General features: G+C 33.1%; 1 protein-coding gene across 2 annotated transcripts in view; it reads left to right on the top strand.

The window, feature by feature from the left end:
* The first annotated feature begins 768 nt into the window (after positions 1-768).
* Positions 769-21430, top strand: part of LOC129235307 (talin-2-like) — a 249247-nt gene continuing 228585 nt past the window's right edge. Inside the window, exon 1 of one of the 2 annotated variants that reach the window (XM_054869039.1) lies at positions 769-1222. The gene's annotated coding sequence lies outside the window, so the exon portion shown is untranslated. The remainder of the gene's footprint in view (positions 1223-21430) is intronic. The other variant, XM_054869037.1, reaches the window with a different exon arrangement.

Raw genomic sequence — 21430 nt, 5'->3', positions numbered from 1 at the left:
GGTGCTAATGAGAGGTAGTTCATTTCTTTAAAATTTGACAAATAGTACTTCTATTTTAATTTAAAAGTTTTCGAAGTAAAATAATAAGGCGCTTATTTGAGCTCCGTGCAGCCCCCTGTCCGTAGGCTGATTTGAAATCTGCCGCCCATCCCTCTTCCACTGAAAAAAAAAAGAGCAAATACACTCACCTTTGAAAACCAAACTAAGGTCTCTTAACGGAATTTTTCCCAAAGTAAAAATTCCATTGCATGCAAATATGCTAGTTTAAATTATTTTACTTATCCCCCCTTCCCCGGATTTTAGAAAATATGTTTATGCATTTCTTTGTGTTTTGTTGTTATTTTTCCTATTAAATAAAGCATTAAAAAAAAAAAAAAATTAAACAATTATTGAATAGTGCTGTCCTTTTGATTTTTAAGCAGTAATAAATAACAATTATGATTTTAAGTGGTTCTCTCATACGAATCTGAAAAGCAAATGTGCAGTGATATTTAAGAGTAATCGGATTTCTCAAGACTCGATAACAAATTTCAACATCGTTATTTAGTACAAACGGGGGTGAAATTCGTGTGAACAGCTGTCAATCCGTGACAAGCGAAGATTCTTTCTCAATGAATGGTTAAAAATCGCGCGTGCGGTGGATCCGTGTTGCCAAACAGGACTGCGATGAGCTCATTTTATGATGACATTTGCTAGCTTGTGATGGAAGACACAGCAGAGAAAGTCTTATTCGTTCATTGAATCGACTAGACTGCTTTCGAGTGTTCACTAATTTATGTATGAAAATGCATTATGAACGATTAAGTCCGACAGCCATATAAGGATTGTTCCATCATCCTACACTTGCTGGGTGTCAGATTCTTCGAAGTAGGCCGAAGCGCTGTTGTGCGTGTGCTTGCTTCCCTTTACTGTAAACATCAGCACATGTGAATGCCGAACTGAGTGAAAAGATATAGCGTTTTCCCTCATTTTTCTCCTCTTCATAAAAATACTGTTCATGATGCCGTTCTTTCATCGAAAAATTGTCATCTAGCGGTGCTTTGAACACTGGATTACCAATTATTGGCAATTTCTGCCCAGAAAACTTCTTTTACGGTGAGCGGATTGCGGCTTTTACGGCTTCCTGTACAGTGACGTCACATGAGCGCCATCTTGTAGTAATAAGGGTGTGCCGAGAATATCGGTGGAGTCGGGAAGGGTAAAGGCGATCGAGTAAAGCTCGGTAAGTGTGAAAATTTTGATCGTTATAATCTTCGAAATTTTTTCAAACTTGTTTCTTTTGTATTATAAAGTTCTCTGGAAGCATCGGCTTTTTAAAACACTAAAATAAATCCTTGCGATTGACAGGTGCAATAATATTCACTCAGCTGATTGATATAGGCTTTTAATGAATTGGTACTACGGACGCTTTTAAATAGCTCTATAAAATTTCAGTACCTTTATTTATATTCAGGTTATTATACAAAGCACTAGAATCATTAACACATTCATTTTTTTCTCCTTTAGCATGCTAAATTTTCTGAATACATTTCATATTTCACTGATTTATCTTTTTCGTATGAAAGATGCAATGAATGATAGCTGTATCATGAAGGGTTAGTAATTTTTTTTAAAGGGGCTTGCAAACATTTTGCATTCTTTCCGGTATTTGTACTTTAATGTTTCATCTCGGTGAGGCATAGAAATTTGTACTCATTTTGTAAAATCCTGCATCAAATATTACGTTTTCCAAGAGTGCTTTTCATTGATTTTTTTTTACCGCTGTTTCCAAATTTTAAATAAATTATAATAATAATAAATGCATGTTGAGATTAGGAAGTAAGCATTTATGTGTGTAAAAACAAGCATAATCTCTTTATTTCTATTATTTATTTGTTTACTTACTGTTATTAATCGAAAACGATGCGGATTTACCAATATTGATTTTGCTAAATAAACGATTTAACAACAACAACAAAAAAAAAAAAAGAAACTAACACATTCAATTGTTATTAGCGGTTTTAATCTGTTGTAGTTTTAATGTTCTCTATTTTATCATTAAATTGGGAAATTTTGGTGGAATACTTGAGAATTAATTGGAAGAACCTTTACTAAAGCGACAGTTTCTTACTAATTTTTAAATAAATAAATACTGTATCTCGTTTCTGAAATAAATCACAAAAATAAAGATTAAGTACCTGTTTCATTTGTTGGTTTATTTTATTAAAAAATAATTATTTATTATTTTTTCTGAGAATTGCATAGCTCATAGCATTAAGTAAGGTAACCATCCCTCCCCCCCCCCCAAACTAGACATTTAGTGAGGCAACAACTTACAAAATTTTTAAAGAATTGCATATTTTTTAGTGTTCGTTTATTCACGAATGATCTCTTTAAAAGGATTTTTAATATATGTCGCTTAAGTACATCTGGTACTGATTTTAAATAAGAAATGCTTGGCAGGTTTCATATTTAACAATAAACATTACTGGGTCATTCCATGTGACAGAACAGGACATTAGTAGTATTTTTGTGCTTTAGATTTTGTTTCATAAATACAAATAAAACAAGCTAGAAATTTTATTTTTGAAATAAACAGTAAAGATTTTGCTGAAGAATTACCTTGAACATTAAAAGATATTTTTTCATAAAATAATTGAAGAATGTGTAATAAAATGCCTGTTCTATCTCATGGAATGGCCCTACTAATTTTTAATAACTGAGATTTGCAACTTCGCTTTCCAACTACAGTCAAACCCCTGACATCTCAAACATTTTTATCTCAAAAAACTTGATATCTCGCAAGAAAAAATTTCCCCTGCATTTTCTTTACTAATAATAAAGCTGAAAGTCTCTGTCTGGATGTCTGGATCTCTGTGATGCGCATAGCGCCTAGACCGTTCGGCTGATTTTCATGAAATTTGACACAAAGTTAGTTTGTAGCATGGGGGTGTGCACCTCAAAGAGATTTTCCAAAAATTCGATGTGGTTCTTTTTCTATTTAAATTTTAAGAACAAAAATATCATAAGATGGACGAGTAAATTACGAAATTATCATAATGTGGAACCATAACATGGGCACAAGCCAATTGGTCAGAAAATTCACCATACATTATTTGTAAATATATAGGCGAACCAAAAGACCTTCTAATTTTTCTATTACGGGCAAAGTCGTGCGGGTACCACTAGTACATAATAATTCTTATGTCTTTTCCATAGTCATCTCGAAATTCATTTTTGAAACCCTTCATGCATCGAAATTTTTCACACAGAAACGACTTAAATTTGCTGTTATTCGTCGGAATTTTTTGTAGTTGAGTCGATCTCCGAGACAACTGCTTATATTTTTTTTTATCCCTTTTCATAGAATCTATTAAAATAAGGGATGGGGACGATATAATAGGGGAGTCTGAATATAGAAGCGTGCTTCAGTCTTTTTTTCTATGCTGTTTCCCCCAAAGATTGGGCTCTGAGTAAAAGGGAGAGGGGTGAATTTTTCTTTGCTCAGGTAAAAACAAGAAAACATGTTCCTCATGCTTCAACTTTTTACTCATCTTTAAATGGCTAACGAAAAGCTTAATCTGAGGTTGCTTGAAGATGAAAATAGAACTTTGAAGTCTCTAGCTGGAGAAAAAAAAAGTCAAAATTACTACTCATTTCAATACAACTTGTTAGTCGTTATGCAAAGTGGTCACATAGTAGGTACTTATACAGTAAACTCCCAATTATTGGTGAGCAGATTATCTGAGGTGCGGATTATCCACAAGTCAATCAACATTCAGAAACTTTTTCACAGTAAAAATAAATACCAATGGCCGTTTTTTTTTTGTTCGAAATTTGTAAATTTAAACTTGGTTGGTTTTGTTCTATTCATTTATTCTGTTTTTTTTTTTTTTTTTTTTTGCTTTCTGTATCGTACATACACTTGTTCTTCATTGATGTTAAGTTCTGTTGTGCATAAACATTTTTACTGTATAAATTTTCAGTTTGAAAAAAAAATATGCATCAATATAGCTAAGTGTTTGAGGAGAGACACTTTTCACTAAATTTCTCCCTCATTTTAGCATCTTTGTGACTTTTTCATGATTTTTTATTATCTGAGGCATTTTTGCCACCCAATTCTGCAGATAATCGGGAGTTTATTGTATATCGTATGTATGTGCAGGGCCGTGCTTAGAGGGTGGCAGACTGTGCGGCCGCACATAGCCGCTAAAATATTTTGAAGTTAAGGGGGTGCTAAAATAATACAAGAGAATAAAACATTTTTCTGTGTGAAGAAATACCTTCTTTCTAATGATCCCAACGAAAAGAAGATGCAATCGGACAAACTTGAGCTACATGCTACACAGCGCATTAAATTTTTCATGTGAACAATTTTAACAGCCAGTTTGGATTATGCCCATATCTTTTAGAGAATCAATATTAATGCTCTGCATTTATAACCCATCAAAAGCATGTATATTGACAATAGAATTACTAAGTAAGAGCTTTTGAATCTCTTTTTGTTCAGAATTTATGACATTCTAAAATCCAAGAAAATGTTTCCCCACTGCATTTTTCTTGCGACTTTGCATGCGTTCTACACAAAAGTTAATGAACTCAAATTCAAAAAAATACTGGAACGTATTTGACAACCAAAAGTACTTTGAGCTCCTAAAATTCCAGACGTCCAGTGTGATAAAATTTCCTGAAATCTGAACTTAAACATGGAAACTCGTTATGAACAGACAAAATTTAATTTTTCTATCCTTATTCAAAAGAATACCATTGAAGAAAAACTTATTTTGAAAGGAAAAAAAATCTGTTTGTTCTAATGATTCAGTAAAACCACTCCTAACGGACGCCCCTCAAATGCCGACACCCCTCTAATACGCACAATTTTTAATTCTCCGATTCCAAGGCAAATAGCATTATTGAACCCCTGCAGGCACCCTTCTGTTGCGGACAAATAAATTTGTCCTATTAGTATCCGCATTAGAGGGGTTTTACTGTATTAACGAAAAGAAGATGCGAGGTGACAAACTTAAGCTACAGCACTTTGAAAATAAGCTATTTTTCACTTGGAATGGTTTTGAGAGCCACTTTGGATGACAATATCTTTCAGAAAATAGATATTTAAGCTCTGAAAGTGTAACCCATTAAAAACAAGTATTTTTACAATGTAGTCACCAAGTACGAGCCTTTGAATTATTTTTGTTCAGATTTTATGACTACCTAAAATCCAAGAAAAAAATTTCCCACAGCGATTTTTCACGAGCTTACATGCGTGCTACGAAAAATCTAATGAGTTCAAATTCCCAAAAATACATCAACGTATTAACAGCTAGTTGTACTTACCCTAAAATTACAGGCTTCCAGTGTGATTAAATTTACTGTAAACTCAGTCTAAACTTGGCAGTTTGGCCCAGAAAGCTGATCTGCCATTTTGGATCACATTTTTTTAAAATCCTAGATCCTCGATCCTCAGGATTTGGATCTAGGAAACTGAAAATTTGCAAAGGTTAGTTTCAAAGGCATCTCTACACCTCTATAAAATTTCATCCAAATCTGAGATGGTAGAACGGGGAATCCCTAGGTCATTTGACATGGAATGACTTTTCTATATTTGCTAGTAGTAAAATAAGTGGAAAGGCAGAAAAAGGTCAAAAATTTTCATTCTTTTTCCGAACGTTGTTCTGAAGTTAAATTTCAATTTCGTATATCAAACCCCTCCTTTGTGGGGGGGGGGGGGATCGAAAAACACTGCAATTAGGATCAACAGTCTTTTTCATCAATTACATCTCTTTCGGATTCCAAAAATTTTCTTGGCAACTATATTTAGTGTCATATTTTTCACATTAATTTTGTAATTTCTTATAAAAATATCGAACTACCTTATATAGCTGGGTGACACACTACAGCGGGTTATGTTTTATGAGAAAATAAATAAATAAAATAAATGATTATTTATTGACTATTAAAACAAATTTTGCACAAGGTGCCTAAAACTCTAAGCACGACCCTGTTTATGTGCAATTGTGAGAGTTTAAAGCGTTTTTTTTAAAACCTCGAATTAATCGAAGTCTAAAAATCCCAATTTTTTTCTCTTCCCGAGAGATTAGAGACATTGAGGTCGGACTGTAGTCCACAGATTATTCATAAGCAAAATACTGTTTCTATCAGTACATAACTTGATCCCGAGTCAAGAAAACTTTGTAGTTTTTTTCTTCTTAACTTGATATTTTCTGCTTATTTGCTAATACAGTGAAATCTCACAACAATGACTACCAATATAACAAAATATATGTTTCAACAGAATAAATGTTCAGTCCTGTTTTGCTTTTACATTGCTTAATTTTTATTACAATTAAACTCCTGTTGACCAGCAAAATTTGCAACCAAGTGTGTTATTTTGTGGGGTCGGGGAGTCCATTGCACCCTTGACTTTCAAAAATAAATCTATTAACAGGTAAGTTGTGTGGGTGTTTTTTTTGTATAATTTACATTGATAGTAAATATCCTGTATGTGTGTGTGGGGGGGGAGGTCATTCTTCAGCGTGACTCCCATCCCCTAAAAGGTAGTCTTTATCCACCCCGAGATACAATCAAATTTTAGTACAACATATTATTATGTGTTTGTAAGCTCTACACAGTATAAAATTAGGTCTGCAAAAAGCGTCTGTATGTGAGCAAGCAAAACTAGAGGACTACACATGATAGAATTTATGTCAATTCAACCAGGGGGTAACCTTGATGGTCTCAGATTTTTTAAAATTTAACACATTGCTTGTTTCGAGAAAAAGTGCCACATTACGAAATTTTTAATTTTCTTTTTTCTTTCGCTTAAAGGCCTTCAGAGGACTTTATCTTCTTTGGAAAATAATGACAGATTTTTTGTTCTAATGTTAACCACTGGAGAGCACAGCAAACTTACTTTTCTTAATGGAAATTACCTGAAGAGTTCAACTTTAAGCGTTTCTCCTGTAAAATTTTATTTCATCGAATTGTGGTTCTCTTCTTCCAAATAAGCGATATGTCATTATTCATAAAAAATTAAGAAGTACGTGTATTTTGGTTTTGTCATAAAAAAATCTTGGGCTGAGATTAGTGATGTACCTATAATCAAATAGGCCATGTACCGATTAATCGGCTGTTGATAATCCGCTGATTGATCGGCTCTGGTCGATTAATGACCATAATGATTATTTTTCCAATACCTCCGTCACTTTTTTTTACTTTAGAAATAGTTAACAGATTGTTTCTGCGAGACTATTTTTCTTCTCTTTCCTAATTTTCCAAAAATAATTTTGAAATTTCATACAATTTCTTTTAGCCAATTTTCATATCAATGTTAATAAAATCACAATGTGTTAACAAGAAATGAAAATTTGAAATTATTATGGGCAGCCAGCAGCGGATTTTAGGGGGATCCAGGGGGCTGCCCTCTCAAAAGGATGAATAAATTTAACTTATTTTGTTTATCATTTTTTAATTGATTTCTCTTTTGCATTTTTTATATAGCTAATGAAAAAAAACACAAAAAAATATACAGCATATTTTAAAGAAAAGCATTTTTGTTTGCTAAAGAAGTAATATTTGAGTCAGAGGCCCAGAGTGGCAGAACACATTTAACTCGCTTATCGCGATTTGTCTACTAATTCTTCTTTGATGGAATCAGTAATTATTATTTTTTTTAAGATGTGTAGGCATGCCTTAAAAAGAGTCATTTTGATCCAGGGACCTCTTTGCGAAATAATAGATTTCTTTTTCAGCTTATAAAAAATGCAAAATGGAAGAAATCATAAGGTAGACAGCAGTTTCTTGGAAAAGCCATGATTATTAATGGAAACTGCATTTAGTATAAATATGTTATCTCGACTGCATCATGGCTTTAAGAACAAATCTGCAACTGCTTTGATATTTACACAGAAAGTTTCTGAATTCTTCAATAAAATTTATATATTATGAAGTTATGATTTTCTTAATCAAATAATATTAATAGTTTAAATATAAATTCTTTTATAAAAACTCAAAAGAGGTTTCTAATCAAAACCGCTCATTGTATAGCATCTCGGTGACATTATATTGGATTTAGTATTTTTGGATTTAGTATTTAATTGACTTGAAACCTCAAAGATGTTTTCCGTCCACATTCAAAGTATATCAGGGAATAATATTCTTGTACTTAGAAGTAAATTCATTGACCTGAAGGAATCCTTAAAAAAATAAATAAATAAAATAAAGTCATGAAAACTTTGTTATGAATCATTGAGTGTGTGTGTGGGGGGTGGGGGAGGAGAGATAGTCAATTTCCCAAACCCCCTCCAAAAGATTTTTCTGTATGCGCCCCTGGGGGCAGCATGTGGTCAGCATGCAAATTTAAGAGCATTTTTTAATTATTATTTTTAAAATTATTATTAGCCATTTAATCTAAGTTTTTTATTTATTATAAAAAATATAAGGGGTTCTAAAAGGGAAAAGTATCGACTCATGAAACATGATGCAACATTGTTTGTGCGTATTTGTTCAAAATAAAATTAAAAAAATAATAAAAATAGTATTATTCAACCATTAATTTGTAAAAATATAAAATAATAGCAAAGTATGTACATATATCTTTCTTACATCAAATAATATCATTTTTTTTTAAAATCAAAAATTAAATTTAAATTGTTTGTGGTATGATCTAATCATATGCATAGTTTTGAGGAACAAAATAACTGAAAAAATTATCAAGTTGTGTCACTAAAAGCTGAGGGTTAGGTTATCATCGTCAACTTTAGGAAATGATCCTGATTTTCTTTAAAAATTAAAACAAAAGCATTTGGGAGTTTTTTCTTTTTCGTTGGAGAGAGTTAAGGGAGGTTCCAGTGGGATCATTAACACATTTGTTTATTTCTCTTGCATTTCTGTCCTTCAAAAGATAAATGGAAATAACAGTAATAACAGGGGGAAAAAAACAGCTGCAAGGCAGGTAATATGAGAGAGTTGGGAGGGAGAGGGCTAGGGAAAGATAAATATTGTTTGCATTCCAATTTAAAAGTCCTGTAATTTTATTAGGCTTTGCAATGTCATATGAATTTCAGCTGCGAGAATTATTCTTTAATATTTCATTCAGTTTTACGCACTTTCTAAACTATTTGATTTTACTCTGTACACTTTTATACTGCAGTTCTAAAATCTGTGCAGCAAATTACGTTTATTTATTGTTTAAAAATGTATTCATCATAGTTTCTTGTTGAAGGTATGTTTAAAAAGATTACTGAAAAATTTTTTCCTGCTTATTAATGGGCAACAATTAGCCGGTTATAAATAATCGGTAAAGCGGCCGATTAGGGGCAATTAATTGGTATTGCCAATTAATCGGTGCATCCCTAGCCAAGATATAGGCGGGGAAAGATGATGATGGTTCTGTGATCATTTCTCACTTGCGATTTTGAGCAAAATCTTTAACGTTCTTTACCTCAAGAACAGTGCAACATATTTTGTTGCGGTTTGTTTTATTTAAAAGTTATTTTTCCTGTTTTAAAAATATGCAGCATTTTGAAAAATGTAATTTAGTTTTCTCTCCACAGTCATTTGAAAAAAAAAAAAAAAAAAAAAAAAATCATTTTTTGGATTTTCTCAAATAACCAATTTCAAAAATTTTCATTTTTTTAACGGTTTATTAGTACCACTGAGCACTACATTTCCTGAAAAGCCAAGCTTCCATTTTTTTGGTTTACAGGTTTTAGAGCCATTTGAAAAAAATGAAGGTTTTTAATTAACTCTTTAATTAAAGATAGACCTGAAAATTTCAAAATTTTATTTAGCAGCAAGTGGCAAGCAAACTCCTTAGTGAGAACAAGATGGCACTGCACTAAACAATTCCTTTGATGCTATGCAGGAAGGTTGCATGGGGGAATGTAGCGAATCCTCTGGGAGACTGCGATCTTGTTTTCAAATAAAACATAAAATTCCTGGATGAAGTGGAGACTCAAAATTAAAATTTGGCTATGTAACTAAATTAAAAGGTTTTTTCTGATCATTTGCTGCTAAATAAAATTTTGAATTTTCAGGTTTACCTTTATCTAAAGAGTTCTTTAAAAATCCTCATTTTTTTTTCAAATGCCTCTAAAACCTGTTGAACGAAAAATTGGAAGCTCTCCTTTTCAAGGAATAGAAGTTTTTTTTTTCTTTTCATGTCTCAGTAGCACAAATAAACAGTAAAAAAAATTAAAATTAGCATTTTTGAGAAAATCCAAAAGATGATTTGAATTTTTTTCTCAAAAAAACTAAAAAGAAAACTAAAACACATATTTCAAAATGGTGTGTATTTTTTTAAACAAGAAAAAATAACCTTTTAATTAAAGCAAACTGCAAAAAAAGATATGCTGCACTATTTTTGTGATGAAAGAGCGTCACAGATTTTGTCGAAAATCGCAAGTGAGAAATGATGACTGGGTCGGACTTTGGTGGCCAGTATCTCGGGCTTTTTGAGCAAAACCAAAAAACACGTCTTTCTTAATTTTTTATAAATTTTAACATATGTTAAATTCAAAAAAAAAAAAAAATCTGAAACCATCAAGGTTCCCCCTGGTTGAAATGATATGGATTCTGCTATACGTGTTTTGGTGTAATTTTCATTTTTTTTTTTTTTTGCACCAAAAAGGTTTGCTGACAAGATCAAAAAAGTTCAATAAAAAATGTTTTTAATTCGAAATTAAGACCCAGTTTTTAAATAATTTCTTGAATATCGAGGGGAAAAATTTCTTACAATCATTAAAAAGAACAGATTTTAATGTGCTCAATGCATTTTTTTTCCAATTCTATAACTTAATTACAGTGGGAGTTTTTCTTGTTTTTAACTCTTGGTTTTCAAGGCTTTCCTTGATTCCAGGTACTACTTTCTTCATTAAAACCATCAATAAAAAGGGAACAGACTATTCCACAGCTGCTTTCACTTTCGGACATCATCGGAAAGATAAATTCTTTTAACCTCCGATCAAACTAAACCTACGGTTAGCAGTTCCTAGCTTCTATCTCAATGAAAAATAAATTGTTTTTTACTGGATTTTAAAATTTCTCCTCCATTCCAGTTATTAATGTTTTATTTTGTTGCCATGGTTACATCTTTTAAATCTTTTGTTAGTTTGCGCTTGAAAGTATTTTTTATTATCACAATCCACAGCTTTGCTATGTTGATTATACTAGGGAAAAAGTGCTTTTCATTTCAGGAGGAGTGTGAGAAAATGACAGTTTTGAGTGAAAAAACAAAAGTTAAAGTGATTGCACTGAAATTATTTTCATTTAAAACTGACACTGATTTCTGTATGCTTCATCGCTAACATTTAAAATGCAAAAAAATACAGAAGAAAAAAGAAATACTTTTTATTTTCTTCATATCTAATATATATATTTAAAAAAATATTACTTTTGTGTAAAATTTTGAATTTTGACGGATTTAACGTGTTTTGAGGTGGATTTAATCCATTTCAACTTTTTTATCCCCCTTATGCTATTTTTTGCTTCATGTTGAAAGTGCATTTTTTGAAACTAATTTTTTGGAATTCCTAGTACAAAACAATACTCCTATGAATTGTGTATTAATTCATTCATTTTTTTTTAAATTGATGAATAATTTCAAGATCTTGAAGCAACAATGAAAAACTGTTAGTTTGAATAATTTTTTATGCATTGGGTTGACTAATACAAGTTTGTGTGTTGTAATGGAATAACTGATCTGTGGCAGATTGACAGACATTTTTAAGGTTCATTTATTGCTATAAACGTAACCACCTTTTTCAGGAAGTTTTATTTAAAAAATCTTGCACTTGACTCTAACGCTACTGTTGTTGTGATTTTTAATGTGTCCGTTAGGGTGGTTAAAAACAAAACTTTTTTTCAGCTAGAGTCCAGGACACCCCCTATTCTTACTAATAGTATTATGCTGTAAAGTTTTAGCTTACTTGAATTTTAAGACTGTGCTCAATGACCCCCTTAATTTAACGTTAGCCGTAGCATAGAAAATGCCACAAATTTTAAAACATTTAATTTCCCCAGCTGTATTTTTTTGTAAATAATTATTTTATTGCAAAGTACATTAATATTACTAGGGTATATGATAATTTGCTGTGTTTTTTTAGTTCAAATAGGAAGCTAAAATTCTTCCAGTACATTACTATCCGCAGGTATAAAAATATTGAGGGGTGTCCTGTTGTCTAGGAGAAACTTTTTTTTTTACATGCATGTTTGAACCACCCTTGTGTCCATAGTTGACAAACATTGCAAAATTGGGTGCCATTGTCTCAAAATATCAGACTACTTTATTGATTCAGGCATAAGGCAACACAAAGAGACAAAATACCACCCAGGGTACCGGTGAGCAGGGGCGGACTGGCCAGGTCGGCTAGTCTGGAGTCCCCGACTGGGCCAACCACCGAGTGAGCCACTTTCAGCATTTTTTTTATTATTAAACTTAATACATTTAAATTCACACCTAACATTTTTTAAAATGCCATAATAAAAAAAACATGTAATTTGTTTTCTCTACGTGAAACTAGTATGTTGTGGCCATCACAAAACTTTCTTCTATATCTTTCTTATAATTCTGATCCCTCCCTATGCTTGACGAAGAAGTAATATTCCCAACAAAAACAAAATTGCACAAGCAAAAACTTGAGGACTGTCCTAATGTCTGAATTATTGCAAAAGCAAAGCAAAGAGCGAAACTTGAAAGTTATTTTAAAAGCCTCACTTGAATTAATTAAATATTTTATTTGTTAACAAACATAAGATGGCAACAGTTAAAGATAATATTTTGATACAATATTGAGATAATATTTCCATACAATTAAAATCACGAGAAATATGCAGACGACAGTTTATTACGATTTATCTTTCTTATTGTTAAATTAATAAAGCTATTTTTATTCACAAAAAAAAGTTAGCATTTCTTGGAGCGATTGGCGCGAAAATTGAACCAACGCCTGTTTACATATGGATTTACATTTATTCCAAATTTCATCTAGAATGTAGCATTACTTCTTGAGATATGGCGCTCACAATGTAAAAAAAGAATGCGCGATTGCGCCACCCCCTTTTTAGCTGTCAACACCAAAATAGAATCAGCTCTTATACCCTCTATGAGCTACTTGTCGATAAATTTTTGTTTGATTCCCTTCGTTATTTCTTGAGATACAGCAGTCACAATTGACGACAAAAAAAGTTCTATAGCTCAGCCCCCGTTTGAGATATTGACACCAAAATTGAATCAGCTCCTGTTCCTGTTAGGGGCAACATATGGACTTAATATTGTTTGATTCCGCCGGTTACTTTAATTATTCCATTGTGACGTTGAGACGCTATTTTTGAGAGTTGTATCTGAGTTTTACCCAGTTAATAACTTAGTAAACACCAACAAAGTTTTAAATGATGTTAACCTATGCATTTGCTTGAATAATTAAGCTAAAATGAAACTGTGGAAGTTTTCAATTTTTTTTTTTAATATTTTAAATTTTGTGACGGGTGTGACGTTTTTGGGACATGAGTTTTCACTTACCTTTGCATTTGTACAATTTCCTCTGAATTTTTTAATGTTTCATTTCTGTAGCATTTTTTTTTCTATTGAATGAGATTCAGATGAAACTTAAAACACAAGATTTATAGCACAATTAAATTTTTTTACCTCATAGGAATTTTTTTTCTGGCGTAACGGGTGTGACAGAATTTGTGACGGGTGTGATAGTGTGCCAAGTTGTGAATTTGAGAAGCAAATTTTTGAAGAACAGTGATCAGTACAACTATTTAACTGGACAATACTTAACATGTACTTACATTTTATTGCAAACTAGTGGTACCCGCACAGCTTTGCCCGTAATAGAAAATTAAAAAGGTTTTTTGGTTCGCCTGTATGTTTACATATAATGTATGGTGAATTTTCTCACCAATTGGCTTGGTTACGGTTTGACGTAATGATAATTTTGTTTTTTTCTCGTCTATATTATGAGAATTTTGTTCTTAAAATTGGAATAGAAAAAGAACCACATCAAATTTTCGAAAAATCGCACACCCCCATGCTACAAACTAACTTTGTGCCAAATTTCATGAAAAGCGGCCGAACGGTCTAGGCGCTATGCGCGTCACAGAGATCCTGACAGACTTTCAGCTTTATTAGTAGTAAAGATAAAGATAACACCTATATAAACATACCTACAACTGTTTTAGAACTTTCAGTAGCCTGTAATTGTTACAAGGGCTTGTGGAGCAACTTTTTAAAGAAGAGTACAGACAAACTGAAGAGTACATACAAATAGTGAGCTTGACAATAGTTAATATATACTTACATTTTATAAGAAATTAAATCCTGTACCTATATGTACCATTGTTTTAGAACTTATAATGGCCTCTACTTGTTACAAGGGCTGGTGGAGCAACTTTTTTAATAATTACCGATATTTTTGCAGATGAAATATCTTTTTCTGGCCAAATCCAATGGGGTCCACTAGCCTGCATATATTTTAAACTTATTTCTTCTTTTGTGATGTCAATGTCCAAAACAGTAGCATAATAAAATTTATTTATGCAGTGCTTCGTACTGCTGCCTGTAGTGGTAAGTGAAACCAAAACAAAATCAGCAATTGTAAGCTCAGGTGGTTGTAGGATCCTGCTAGGAAGAAGATCTACTGTTTTTTGAGTTGAAGTGACAGCTACTTTTTTCAATGTAGACTTAGCAGTCTTTCCAATTAAAAGATTCGTAGAATCGCACACCTGAAAGTGGTGAAACGATTTTATACAAATACAAATACAAATACAAATGTGACGACCAGCAACAGGCTCTGGGCCCAGCTAGGCTGGTCCTAGTCAATTAATTAGTCCCCAATGAAGATCAATGGCCCTCTTAAAGCTATCCACTCCCTTGCTCATTACCGCCTCTTCCGGTAAGCTATTCCAAGTGCCCACGACCCTGCTAAAGTAGTAGTTTTTCCTGATTTCCAAGTTAGCCTGAGATTTAAATAGCTTAAAACAATGACCCCTTGTCCTGCTTTCCCCGCAAAAATTTAATCCATTTACATCTTTCATTTTGATAAATTTAAATAACTGAATCATGTCCCCTCTGACTCTCCTTTGCTCCAGGCTATACATGTTAAGCCTATTAAGTCTGGTATCATAATCTAAATCTGAGAGTCCCCTTACTAATTTAGTTACCCTTCTTTGAACCCTTTCCAATACAAAAATATCTTTCTTCAGATAAGGCGACCAAAACTGAACAGCATACTCCAAATGAGGTCTTACTAAACTCCTATATAAAGGCAGAAGAACTTTCTTAGATTTGTTTGAAATAGATCTATTGATGAACCCAAGCATTCTGTTGGCTTTGTTACTAGCAATACTGCACTGATGACTAAACTTGAAGTCCTGATTTATTAAGATACCCAGATCCATAACATTTTCTGCCTGATTTATGACTGAACCCTGTAAATGATATCTCATACGCTTATTTCCATGACCTAAGTGTAGCACTTGACATTTCCCTACATTAACTGCCATACCCCATTTATCTGCCCACTTAGTAATATGATCTAAATCCTCTTGCAGCTGTTTTACTTGTTCTTCGTTTTCGACAATCCCCATAACTTTTACATCGTCAGCAAAACAATTCATGCTTCCAGAAATATTTTCATTGATGTCATTCATAAATATAATAAACAAAAGAGGCCCTAAAACTGATCCCTGAGGAACCCCACTTAAAACATCACTCCAATTAGAATGATTTCCTCTCACAACTACTCTTTGCTTCCTACCAGTAAGCCAATTTCTAACCCAAAGTAAAGTTTTTCCTCCTATTCCAATGTCAGCTAACTTGCTGAGAAGAGCAACATGCGGTACCTTGTCAAAAGCTTTTTGAAAATCAATATAAACAACATCCACACATTTTTTGTTATCTAAAGCTGAGGTAACCTTGTCGTAGAAATGCAATAAATTAGTAGTACAGGATTTACCTTTCCTGAAACCATACTGCAAACTAGTCAACAGACTATTAGTCTCTAAGAACATCATGATCTTAATTTTGATCAAAGTTTCGAAAATCTTACAAATCACCGAAGTCAAACTTACAGGTCTATAATTCCCAGCAATACCTTTAGACCCCTTCTTGAAGAGTGGCGTTATGTTAGCCAGCTTCCAGTCCTCTGGCACCGTCCCCGAGTTATAAGAAGCATTGAAAATATTCAAAATAACATCCACTAATTCCTCTGCACATTCAACTAAAATTTTTGGATAAATATTATCTGGTCCTGGAGCTTTAGTTGCTTTAATCTTTTTCAAATGAAATAAAACCTCATCCCTGGAAAATACAAAATCCTCAAGCTGTATAATAGCTCGTGTCTTGTTAGTGTCAACTGTTGAGATACCTATATTATGCCTTCTATTGCAATAGATTTGTCCCATCTTGATGGCAACATTGCCTTTGACTGTAGTATTTGATTTGCTGTGACGTAAAAAGATGTAATATCGAAGAAAAACAGCTTCTGTTGTAGGAAAGAAACTTTGATCTCTTCACCATCAGAATCATAAAAGAACTCTCACAAAGAGATAGTTATATGAGATAAAGTTACAGTTAAAAAATGTAAACCACATTTAATTCTATGGCACAGTTATGTCTGTATAAAATTAATCTTATAATTTGTATTTATCAGAAAATTTATGAAGAATGAAAGAAAAATGAAATACTAAATAATTACAATTCTTGCCAAATTCAAATGTTTTGAATTTCAGGATTTATTACTATTTTTTAATCTTTTAATTTTTTGTGAAACAGAAGTATGTAAACTGTTCTATTAAATTTATGAATTATTTTGAAATTTAGAAAGTGTTTCAAGTGTTGTCACACCGGTCACAATGATTTTGTCACACCCGTCACAAACTTTTTGTCACACCCGTCACACCAAAATTTTCATATTAATTTTGTTTAATCAAATATTTTTTGTGTCATACTTAATCAGATGCACTATAATTAGACTTTTATGAAATTTCATGCTTTTTCATGGAATACTGCATTTGCTATGCTATATTAAGCATCTTTTCTGTGACGGGTGTGACAGACAGACCTTATAAGTATATTTGTATAACAAATGTTCTTTAATGCATTTTTAGCAAATATTAAGGAATTTAAAAAATAGTCAAAGGTCAGAAATGACAATAAATGTACACAAAATAAAAATGCTACTGTTTGAAGTATTGTTTCAGAGAGAATGAAAATACCCTATTTTTTTTCAAACTGAAAGTTTTTTATGTTGCACTAACTTTAAGCCCCAAAAAATGAAAAACAGTAATTATAATGAAAATATTCTTTATAGTTGTATAATCCTCATATTAATTATTATTGCCTTTAATTTGACATATTATTTATTGCAAAAGGACAATTTTGATATTTTTACCCTCATGTCCACTTTTTCGTGGAAATGCCCCTCTTGGGTAATAACAGGCATGCATAACTCAAGAAACGTCCCATTGCTCCACCCCCCTTGGAGGAATTCTTACCAAAAACCAATGGGCACAAGTTCACATAGGTACACATATGTGTACCAAATCTCGTACGATTTCATGCAGTAGTTTTTGCTGTAGAGCGGCCACAAAAAATTGGTCACACACATATGTGACACACGCACACATACATTTTCCAAAAATGGTCGAAATGGACTCAGCACACCTTAAAACGTTCAAATCCTTCGAAATTCGAAAATTTGCACGAATCCAATACTTTCTTCTATATATTAGATATAGAAGAAAGTAAAAAGCGTTTGGAAACAGGTTTATTCTTTATCCATCCTTTAGTAGGGACCAAAGTAAATAGCGCCCTAAGTCTACACGTCCGAATGCTTTCCTCTCATCAACTTTCTCTCTAGTTTTTCGAGCTTTGGGGGCCATGGCTCCCATTTTGAGGAAACAGGAGGGGGTCAGAGAAATTGGGGTCCAGCGCAGCCTGAAAAAGGGCCTGGGATGAAAAATGAGGGTTAAAAACTTATATTTGTACATCTACTAACAAAAATTGAAGGGGCTTGCACCATTAGACAAAGGGGTCCCAGCCCTGCCATAAATGTGTGGGTCATGTTTGGGCTGTTAATACAAATGAGTAGGGGCATGCACAAGGGGGGGGGGACACACCTGTCTGCCCGGTTCCGAGCCTGAAGAAGGCTCGAGATTTTTTTTAATGAGGGGTGAAATCTATGTAGGGAGAAACAAAATGGAGGGGCACCCGTAAAAGTCATTTGTGACGGACCCCAAAATTTATGTGGACGCCCCTGGTATTCACTGGTTGTAACCGATTCAACTAAATACTGTCAGTTGGCAAGATATTTCATTGGTGTATTGTAAATTATCTCTATACGAGTATTTTCATCTCAGAATCTCATACGGGAAAGCAATCCAGAACTATGATAAACTAAATCTGAAACAGGACAAAATTTCACCTTAGAAGGAAGAGCTGCTGAACTTAAGCGGATTTAGGATTGCAACAAAGTTGGGGGGGGGGGGGGCAGGGTTTTTTTTTTTTCAACATTAGTTGTAATCAGGGTCAGATTGAGACTTAACGGGGTCCCTAAGGTATTTCAGGTATGAGGTCTCTTTGTAGTCCTAAAATAACCAATGATAGTCTAAAGTCTACAATGGGGTTGCTCTTTCGAAACTTTAAAAACATTTTTCTCTGAATGAACATGCTTAAAAACATAGGATTTTACCATTATTTAAATAATTTGGCAACGTTTAATACTTTTTCACAATTATTTTAAATGGTGCAATTTCATTTTTTCGCTTCTGCGCATGACATCACAAGTGATGAAATGCCATTAGCGCAGATCGCAACATTTAATTCGCTTCTTTACTCACATGTACTGGCAACGATATGGTTGATAGCAAGCGTGGAGCGCAATATTTATTTCGCTTCTGAATTATCATAGCCTGGAAACACGGTAGACAGCAAGCGTAAGCATTCAGTATGCCAGTGGAGATGCACCAACTGGCGCATCTCCACTGGCGTCACCTGTGACGCCAGTGGGGAGTAGTCCTTATATATAAAAGGAGTAGTCCTTATGACGTCACCTGTGACCAGCGCCATGTCTAAGGGGAGAGTTTTAGGGGTTAAACCCCTCCCTTGGGGGGAAAAAATAAGCAAAATGAAGAAAATGTATATTTGACTTAAATTTACTTTAATGAGAAAGTTTGCGTTCAGCGTTTTTATTTTATTTTAATTTTCTCTCTGAAGTTTTTTGCGATTTACAACTGCTAAAACCTTACAAACTGATGTAATATTTCGGAAAAAGTATGGCGGACGAACCGCTGAATGATTTACCAATGCAAAGAAAGAATATTGCTTATTGTAAGGAGCTTATGGCGAATTTGGCATATGTTACATCTATGAAGATGCATTAGTGATTGTGCTTGGCTATGTAATTTGCATCTGCAAAGAGTTCTTTCTTGTTTAGTTTATTGAGCATTATTTCAGAACATAACAACCTGATATACATTCTACATTATAGAAGACTTTGTGAAGAGTTTTTAACACTCATTGCAATATACTACATAGTAAACAGATTTAATTAAAAAGAAGCAAGCAAAGTTTGATTAAAGCGAATTTGTGAAACGAAGGAATACTTTGGTAACTTGTACAGCTAGAGGTATCCTTCAAGAATACAGCAGTCCTTACATGTGAATAAACGCCATACTGAGATCGGCAATTTGTCGTAAAACTAAAAGCTGTAAGGGGGTTGAATTCTCCCCCCCCCTACTGGTAAGATTAAAACCCCTCCTTTTATGAAAATCTGGACACGGGCCTGCCTGTGACGTCATCTTATGTTAGTCACTCCTCCTGTTAGTCACTTATGACGTCACCTGTGACGTCATATGGACTACTCCTCATTTTCAAAATCAGACATTTTAAAAATTAATTAAAAATTAAGGGTTGAGAAAGTGAAAGTTTTTCTGTCGCTCCATGTTTTTTCCTTTTTTTTTGTTGCTAATTCTATTAATTTTAGTGACTAAAAGTAGTACTTTTGACTGAAAGAAACAACCCCATTGAGGACCTTGATGCAAACACCAGTTACGTCCAAACTTTTCCCTTTTTTTAAATTAAATTTTTGCGTGGGAGGAATATTGATGTTCCGATTGGTGCAAAAACGAGACACAAATAAAAGGTGTCCCAAAATTAACGCAAGATTTGAATTTGCCCGCCAATTTTTGCAATAAATGGTTGGCAACCCTGAAAAAAGAACAATTTGACAGCTGAGAGTTTAGGGTAATCAAAAATGGAGCGTTATACGATACAATAACGCGCTTTCATTATTGAACAATTGTTTTCAAAAATAATGAAAGTTGAGGCTGGTCAAGCAGTTACTGTTATTGGCGCTCGGTATCGCAACACGGTAATGGGCGGGTGGTTGTGAGCTTGTTGACATAGACCTTTGAATTCAAATAACCCCATAAGAAGAAATTAAAAAATGTTAAATCACACGATCTAGGGTGCCAATTCTGATCACCGAAATGAGAGTACGCGACCAGGAAATACCTCATGCAGTAATTGAAATGTTTCACTCTCTCTAGCTGTATGGCACAATAACACCCCATTTTTACTAACCCCTAAACTCTCAACTGTCAAATTGTTCTTTTTTCATGGCTGCCAACAATTTATGGAAAAAATGGTGGCAAATTCAAATCTTGCGTTAATTTTGGGACGCCCTTTATAAGATCATACCTCTGCTTTGTAGTTAATAATATGGAAAAGATATTAGCCTCTCTATCGGAAAATGATGTTACTTGTTGGTCTTACCGAAAATGAGTGAGTCTGGACTACCTGGTTCTTGGATCAAGTCTCCTTATTTCAGTTTTTCAGATTTAAATATCGAAAAATTGCCAGACAAAGTCTTAAAACCTTCGCCAGTCCCTAAAATTACTAAAGGTAGCTTAAAATTTCACTGATAGAAATTTCCATGGAAGAACTCCGTAACCCTTTTATCTGCACAATAGCCTAAAATTGATTTCAGTTTCAGAAAAAAATACCCAGAGGGAACTAGTGTTTTCCTCAGACTAAAACAAGAAGTTCCGTAGAACTAAACGAGCCTACTTTTCCCGTACACCCATACTACTTTCTAGTACCTGATCAATATTCTCAAAAATACCTAAAATCAAAAAAATTGTTTCAAACATATCTTTTTAATATTTTAAACTGATTTCTATGAAAAAAAATATTCCTCACTCATCTAAAAAATTAGATGCGTAAAAAAAATAAATAAATAAACGAACAAATAAAATAGCAGCACCTTTTAAACAAAGCAACTAATAAACTTTTTTCCATTACAAAAAATTCTTTAACAACTTTCAAAACGAAAAAATAATAATTAAAATTAATAAGCTCATTATAAGAAATCCATCATATCAAAAAAAAAAAAAATAATAATTTCTTTTTCCCCTGGTGCCAAAAATAATTTTTAAATGAATTAAT

The sequence above is a fragment of the Uloborus diversus genome, chromosome 2 (genome assembly GCF_026930045.1).
Source record: "Uloborus diversus isolate 005 chromosome 2, Udiv.v.3.1, whole genome shotgun sequence".
Classification (NCBI taxonomy): domain Eukaryota; kingdom Metazoa; phylum Arthropoda; class Arachnida; order Araneae; family Uloboridae; genus Uloborus; species Uloborus diversus.
This window is presented reverse-complemented; position numbering and strand designations above follow the sequence as displayed.